Genomic DNA, 8,738 nt, shown 5'->3' with positions numbered 1-8,738 from the left:
TCGTGTACGCGTATTCAAGGCTAGGTCGCGCCGGTATTGAAAATGCAGTAGTGATAGTAAAATAGCGGTCATGATGTCAATGGCGTAGTGTTCCAAAATAGTTGCTCTTGGGCATACCGGTGACAAGTTCCAATTAAAAGCAACAGATACCTTAGAGACGCTTGCATTGCTTCACCCTGTGGGATGCGGTTATGACCGAACCTAGAGATAAATATACCCAACTGTGTACCGGGAAAGAACTTTGCCGAACTCGCGCGGGGCATGCCTCAGCTTGAAGTATACTCAGCAAACACCCCACCCGAAATACGAAATAGATGACAGACACTGATGGGAATGCTACCCTCCCCCCACGATTCCATCGTTGTCCTAGGACTGGACGACAGGCCAGTGCAGTGGTACCACTACATAAAACGGAACGGACTGAATCTTGCATGCTAATTAATCCCTTTAAATGTGGTGGAGTAACCTAGCGTGTATACCACAACTTGCCATACTGTAGAGACTATACCAGGAGGTGACTCCGATATTACGATAGTTCAAATCTCTGCGTGTTCTGGACACTCCGATCAATTTTTTCTAGAAACGCTTGGTAGGTATATTTGTTACCGAAGAGTTTCTATTCTATTCCAAGAATGTTTTTTTTTAACCGTAGCTAAATGGGGGAAAAGCAGTTATGCATGGACTAGAGGGGCCTCTGGACCGGTATCGTATTTCGACCAACAAAACAGAGCTGCTTACCCTTTGCCACGTTTGAAAACGGTTAAGAGTTGTGGGAAACTGTCTTTTTTGGGAACCTATAATGTTACATCATAAATGTGAGGCGTGACTTTTGTCCTTTCACTGTTTGGGAGGGGCACGCCTTTCATATCTGCATGCCTTATTTCTCCTTGCAAAAATCTCCACCAGGACCAGGAGAAACAGAAAAGGCGATAGAAGACACACTGAACCAACCAAAGGGAACGAAAAGGTTCCCGCTTTTTATGCCTTCTAGCAAGAATGTTCTCCTGCTACCGGTGGCTAACCTACAAATCGGAGATGCAAAGGAGGCTGGAAATCGAACGCTGTAAGCGTGCCAAAGAGGTACTCATGTTATAGGCCATGAAATGGTCTTCGTGTTGTGAAAAACTACTATACCCCAACCAATCGGGAGTGACCTATACTCAATTACATGATCCCTCAGATACGACAGGCTGTGTAGGCTGCGCCCATGAAGACTGCAGGCATAGTGACGAGACGCCTATGACACTGATCATGGTCACCCGCATTCGACTATGAGCCCAGAAAAAACTTGTATTTTGTGTTAGGCAGAGGGAAAGATCGGCGATTCTTTGGGTGAGGAGATGTAACACCCTTGTTTGTAATTTAGACGACGCGTCCCACACAGAATAAATCTAAAATATATTGTGCAGACAACAGTTCAAAAGGACCGTTCTTACGTGGGATCAGAACAAATTCCTAAGGACCAGGTAAAATTTTGCACGTATACCATAAAGCCCAGGTCAGGAGCCGATCCTTCCATTTTCCCGGCCAGCGAAAGGTGGAACACTACTTTAACGTCAGAATTGTACAGGGGAAACGTCATGAAACCAACGAATCTGGAAACACCCTTTCTACTTGTAAACCTTGTTACGACAAATGAAAACGATTATGAACATTTGAGTTAAAGCAATAATACATAACTAGTATTTCCAGTGTTCTTTTAGCTAGATTTACATGTGCAGTTTGATATTTGTAAAAGGTAATAAAAATGTACACCATAAATACAAAAATGTACACCAAGAATACAAAAACTGCCTGAAAGAGGGTGGACGTTGCTAAGGTGTTCCAAATTCAGCAGATAAATACTATCTAAATAATTGCCCGACCTGCGGAACGAGATGAAATTGAAATAACTGTATAAGCGTTCTCTTTCTTTGTCTTGGAAGGGTAGGAAGGGAAGGGAAGGGCATCTGAGATGGTTGGTGGAGAGAAGAAAGGGTATAACATGGCAGGGATGGCGGAAAACTATTGTTTTTGGACTAGCTCTCTAGCAGAGTGAGCAGCTTACTGCGACTTAAAAAATGTATATATTTCGAAGACAAAAGGCCTAGAGTGCGTAGACTAGAAATTTGAAGTCTTGAAATGCTGAGGCTATGGACTGGCATTAACGTAGGTGGAAAGTGAACAACACTGGTTATTGCAAAAAATAGCCCGAAAAAGAGCGAGAAAAACAAAACAACTACAAATAAATATTGGTGGCACATCGTCTGTATATTGAAAGGGTCAGAGACACAAACAGAGAATTCATAAACTTGAGTTCATCGGTAAAACAAGCAGCTGTTTACTCCAGCGCTACTTGACCCTTAAGCAGCCCCGCTCTGGAGCAGATGAGAAGAATTAATGCATGTACATATCCGGCCAAGGGTAATGGCCTCCAGTATTTTTAAGATAAATAAATACAAAACGTACGAAAAAACATTGTTGCTAAATAAAGTTTATGTTAACCGTTAAGCGCCTTGTTTACGGCCGCCAACGCATTCATGAATATTGACGGCAAAATAAACATTGCAAGCCGAAGATAGGTCCACGCTGACGTAAATCTCAACAGTTATATTCTGTAAATACTAAGTCATGAACGTCAACGTTTGTTGACAGAAATTACGGTAGGTATTTGAAGGTTTATGTTACCTATCTTGCTAAACGTTCCTTTGCCCATATCGCACAGAATGTGCCAGTGGTAAAAAAAGTGGGCTAGTCAATGCTAGAAATGCCACTGTGCATTTAAGGAAGGTCGTCTAAACAAAATATTTTATTAGGCTAAAGGAATGAGTATTGTTTGCTTTAGGTGGGATTAAAACAGCGTTTTTATTTGCATTCGATTACAACATGCAAAACTCAAAACACCAGTGCTGGATTTTTGTAGGCGGACAAAGGTGCAGATACTGAATTGGAAGCGGCCTCTCATTTTGGAGCAATGCTTAAGACATGGGTTATGTTAGGCAGTGTGAACAGCAATAACCCTGGGGTGCATTCCAGAAGGGCCGGAGTTCCGCCTACTCCGGAGTTCAATCTGCTTGGGTTATGACAGTACTGATAGTGGAGCATTCGATACACCTCTAGCGAACACGCCGGAATCGCGCGCAGCGTGCCTGGCATATTCAGCGTGCTGTATTGGGTCCGCTTACGTTTATAAAGTATGCCTTGTGCTAACTTCCACATGCAGCACCTTGTGAAATCGATGTGTAATACACATTCCCAAGCATAAACCCCGCCCTTATTTTGATGTCCCCAGCCCGACTGTTGGCCACGTCCGGTGCGGGGCGGTCTGTTTTTCTCGGTGTTCTGTTCTTGCACTGAAAAATGCTTGCTTCTTGGTCGGCGCGTAGTCCTATTGGAGCTCTGCCCAAGCACAATGCAAGTAATCCAAGGGGTCCACTGTAGCGACCGGAATGCGCCCTGCTCCCGACTATCAAGTATGGCTTTTGTTTACGGCTTGCTTGAGTGTGCACGGCGAGCTCTTATCAGAAATCGTGCGGGTCAAAAGCGTCTTTGAGCATTCGCAAATGCGTTTAATACGTTGACGTTGTCTCATTTGTCATAGGCTGTGTTTTCACTGTGTATGAAGAAGGCTCTAGTGGAAAATCGTGTCGCCTTGGCCTCTCCTTTCGACTTGTACAATAGTGAACTCCAGTTCCGACCAAACACCCCGACACTGTGGCACCGTTGGCTGACGATCACCTTGGGAATTCACATTTGTTTTGTGCTGTGTTCATGTCGGTGCTAGCGGGCATCAAATGACGAGTTCGTGGCTACGACGCTAAGCTGACACAAACTGGACGCCATGGGTTGGTGTGGCTTCGGTTGTTACACCACGCTCATGAATAGGCTGGGTGTGTTTGAGTGGCATTAGAACTCGGAGGAAACTCGGGAATGGTTTTGCACGGTCGAGTTGAACTTGAGACGCCCGTGGCGGCTGCTGATGCGGCGTGGTATATATTTGCGGTTGCGGTAGCAGGCATATTTCTACCCCGACAGGTCTTTGAAACGGAGGAGGAATTTCGTACTCATTGTTGGAGCCCGAAAAGTGCTGTGTATTAGTCGTGCAGTCGCCTGGGGACAGACCCCCGTCTGCGATGACTTAGAGGTTGCTTTTGCTTCATGACCGTCAAGAGCAAGTACGGTGTGCGCTGCTGTCTCACGGGACGGGCAGCTTCTACAGAAGGGTTGGTGGCGACCCCACAATCTACCGCTACCAGTAAACCGTTGTTGAAATGCTGTAGCCGAACCCGTCTTCTGCGCACGGATCAACCACCACAAGAATTCCTGCAGTCTTCCCTAATCGACGCTCGACACCGGGCTTTTTCACAATGGCAAACTATGCTGTAAGAGGACAATACCCCGTTCAGCGACCAAGCGGGCTCCCAAGCATCAACGGGCTACCGGTGGTGCTTACATTAGCATAGCTTCCCCGTTTAACATCGAAAGGACAAAGGGGCTCCGACGTCTGGAGGATTGCCTCAGCAGAAGCAACATAACGCTCACCTGTGCAAGAGAGAAGCAGGTCTCTCGGTGTGTGTGTGTGCGTATGCGTGGGCGTGTGCGTGTGCGCGCGTGTGTGTGCGTGTGTGCGCGCGTGCGTTCGTGTGCGTGTGTGTATGTGTGCGTGCGTGGGTGTCCGTGCGTGTGCGTGTGCGTGCGTGTGTGCGTGTGTGCGTGTGTGTGTGTGTGTGTGTGTGTGTGTGTGTGTGTGTGTGTGTGTGTCTGTGTAGATGTCATCCTCAGCGCCATGAATTTTCGGATTGGCGCGGCCTTCTGACGTCAGCCGAAAGAAAGAGTGAAAGGGGACATACCAAACGTGCCTATTTATTCTCTCGCGCGCAGAGGCTACTGACTGTTCTCTGAGAATGAGTTATGAATACATGTACACAAAGTTTTCTTTACCCTCAACTTCGTCATCATCACTGCCCCGGCACGACACCAAGCACGCTCGACTTCGACCAATCTACCTTGGTTTCCAACTCCGGCAGCCGGTGGGTCGGCAATATGATCAGTGGAGACATGTTTGTCAGACCTCGACTTTCTTTTAGGTTACTTAGCAGACATGGCTTCTGCAGGTCCCTACCGCGCGTCTATCCTTCAGCCGCCGGAGTATGCACTTCAGCTATCGTGAGCTCGCTTAGAGTGAAGCGTTGCATGACTGTGCGTTTTGTTTATCATCAGCGTGGCAAGCACACTCCCCGTAGAGGTTGCGTGAAGTGCATTTCTTGTGAAAAGGTTACTGGTGGTGGCGGTGGTGATGTTTATTGACGGGTGGACCTAGCCTTGCGTGGTATGCCGTCAATTGCTGACCCGATCAGCACCTTTTTAGCGCTATGCGCGGGAATTCACCATGACTCGCTGAGGCTTGGGACACGTAAAAATTGCAGGATCAAACAAAAGATGTCCCTCCTCGTGATCCAATGGCTTTCCGGCAAAATTAAATCGTTCAAAGAGGCATGCGGAGCAGCCATCCTTCGCAGTTCTTTAAACAGAGTTAACCGCTCCTCCGCATGCTCTCCGCAGTCCAAAATAAAATGACCGATGTCACCTGTAGCACCACACCTTCCACACAGAGGTGAAGCGATAATGGTCAGCTTACGGACCCACTGCGCTGTCCGCGCTGAGTTGGTCCGGATGCAGAACAGTAAAGTTGCCTTTGTCCTCTTTATTCCTTTTGTGACACAAGGTCGATGTTCTGGTCGCCAAAGAAAGCGGAAATGATCTTTTATGATTGTCTTTAAAATGTGCCGTTCATCTGGAGCCACCAACAGAAGACGAGTGCGCGATGTCGCTTCACGAGCCAACTGGTGCACTGTCAGGGAGACAGTCGACGATCGATAGCCGGGTGAGGTGGAAGAAGATTAACCCTTATGGGGTTATTCTTCTTTTCCTGACACGTCTTTGGCGCATATCCTCTCGTCTGGGTTGGACATATTCCTATCTTCCGCTTCCACATAGTTGATGCTGGTACGACGCATACAACGATCGCTAGATGGCCTGTTGCATGTGGTCATTGTCGTCGCTACAATACAATCAATGGTGCGTGTTTATTGTCAGAGGCGATTTTTACACATTTCAATGGGCCTTCTTCAGCGTGACGGTCGTACCCCAGGAAGCAGAGCATGGAAAGCGAGTAAACGGAGAGCTAAGAATTTAAGTAACCGCGGGATGCCAGAGGGAGGGTAAGCCAGAGTGGAAAGAAGAGTGCGACATTAGAGAGGGTCATAAGGGGATTGATCTCTAAGAAAAAACCGACTGTGGAGAGCTTGTTCGAACAAAAGGTGTGAAGAGCAATATAAAATAAAGCAAGCAAATCTGAAAAGCAGTTGACCTTGCTGCTATTCTCTCCTTTTTACACATGGCCTCTTGGGTGATAAGCCCGTTATTGGGAGTTCGGAGTAATTAACCTGCCAGTTCGCAAAATTTATATCACTGTTAATTTTAAAAGTCGCAGTTGCAGAAGAGTGTGTGCAAAGTGAAGCCTGAACGTGAGGTCACGAGAGTGCGACAGGTGCACACCACCCTCGCAGAACCCCGATTGTAGGGAGGCTGTGGATTCTTCAAGTCTGCTTGAGCGCAAAGACGAACAAACAAAATTGAAGAAACTGACTCATACACCCAATAGCCAAAACGAAGCTGTTTAAATTATACATATCCAAAAGACAAAGAAAGAAAAGCGATGAAAAAGGCACAAGTACAACGTATCAGAAAAGATGTTGCTATTACCAATCGCAAGGCTTTTATCTTAAAAGCACGTAGGCAGACTGGACCGCGCAGAGGACATTTTGTGTGGAAAACGGAGGGTTTCGATGACGTGTTACGAGCAGCAATTGTTTTGAATGTGGTGCGCTTCTATTACCCGCTTTGTTTTTTGCCAGTCGGCTACAGTCACGGGATTGAACTGTCTGCTTCTTCTTAGGACGACAAATATGACGACTTTTTAGGACGACAAATATCAAAGAAAAACTCACATGAACGCCTGGAATAAAAATAAAATATTATTTGTAATGAAATACAGAATATTATAGTAAAAGTGCAATAAAATAAATTAGTCTGATTTGCTTGCGGCCAGTAGAAAATTGTGCGGCAGTGGAACGAGAGAACGCACTCAAAGGTGCGCAACTAGGGCTTGATGCGCGCTGCCCTGGACCGTTTACGTCACCTCTATAATCAGCAAATAGCAAGAATCGAATTTTTAGTGTTTTAACCCTGCCCCGAAGTATTATCATGAGCTTATATTATCACCACAGCTCCGCCTTGCCAAAGTTTCGCTCAATCTCGAGCCTTCTAGAATAGCACACCTGGAGTGACTGCAAAATCAACTGTAGACAAATAGCTGTAGGGAAGATTCTCGCCGATTCTTCAAACCACAGTAAGATAGAGGAAAAGAGAGAGAGAGAGGACAAAAAACTGGTCTATGTAAACACGGCACAAACTCCATCATTGCAAACGTGCGTCGAATATAGTCTCGGAAAGGTTGCGCTAGAGCATTCACCACTCCTTCACAGCGTCTGAAAGGAGCGCGCTGCTTTCCAGGCTACACTTATGAAACTTTCATTGGCGTTGTGCACTAGAGCACCGCACGGGCCTGGTTTTAGGGCCCGAGCAAGCCCAAGCTAGCTTTATGAAGCCCGAGCCAATACGGGCCCGTAACATCTAGCCCGAGCCCATCCCTGGCCCGGGTGTCCATAAGTGAGCCTGGCCCCGGCCTTGCCCGGATCCCGTCTTTACAAGCCTGTAGGCCGAGCCCGGGACCGGTAAATGATTTTTAAGCATATTGAAGGGCCGCGCGTGTGTGAGCAGACCCGGGAGTAGGTGATGAAGAAAATTATTGTTATATTCGGTTCAGTGTCTTCACAGTGGGGCAATCAGACACAGCATCTAGTCTGAACAAGCACGTCATGATCTGAAATGCAAAAAATGAGGGATAGGAAGTGCACCTACTATAGCTTATACCTGTTCCACACAAGTGTTCGAAAGAACATTTGAGTCAAATCGCCTTGGTAATTTCAAATACCATTCACACTGGAAGAGGTTCCGCCATTCTGCACCACAATTCCCGAAGGCCGTTGAAAGTTTCCGCGTTCGCCCACATGTTTTGATGTCACCACTGCTGCCCCGTTAAGTTCATGCAAAATCACACAAAAATTATTTTAAAGATAACATGTTCCAAGGCAACAGAAATATTCGAGATAAAAATGATTATATTCTACACACACGAATAAAACATGCACGTTGACGCCCACCGGTGGAGGGAGCACCAAGCTATTTTCTAGTTGTAGACCGAGTGATATTAAACACAATAAAAATGATATCAAGGTAGCCTTTTGAAGACCATGTTGTACTCATTATTATTATTTTTGCAAATATTGCATGAACAAAATGCATGTGACAGTACAAACGTTCGCATTTCAAATGCGTGTGAGTTTCCCAAAGGTCGGTTGTCGTACTCCTTTGACCAACGCGGACTTTAAACCAAATGCCTTTGAAAAACGTTGTGTAGCAGCTCAAAGGTGGCCTTTGAGTCACATTACATCGCGTTGAAAGGCCTCCGACAAAGTGTCGGCCGTGGCCGACACGGCGGTGTTTGGGACGCCACCTCCGCGAATTCCATGTAACGGCTGACAGAATCTCTGGTTTCACTCTTTGTAGAGTCATGTGTGTGAATTGCAGTCGCGTTGCATTGGCGATTGTGGGTGTCATTTACGCTTTGCTTTCCA

This window comes from Haemaphysalis longicornis, unplaced genomic scaffold (assembly GCF_048455015.1).
Source record: "Haemaphysalis longicornis isolate Haplotype H1 unplaced genomic scaffold, Haemaphysalis longicornis Haplotype H1 scaffold_14, whole genome shotgun sequence".
In the NCBI taxonomy this organism is placed as follows: Eukaryota; Metazoa; Arthropoda; class Arachnida; order Ixodida; family Ixodidae; genus Haemaphysalis; species Haemaphysalis longicornis.
This window is presented reverse-complemented; position numbering follows the sequence as displayed.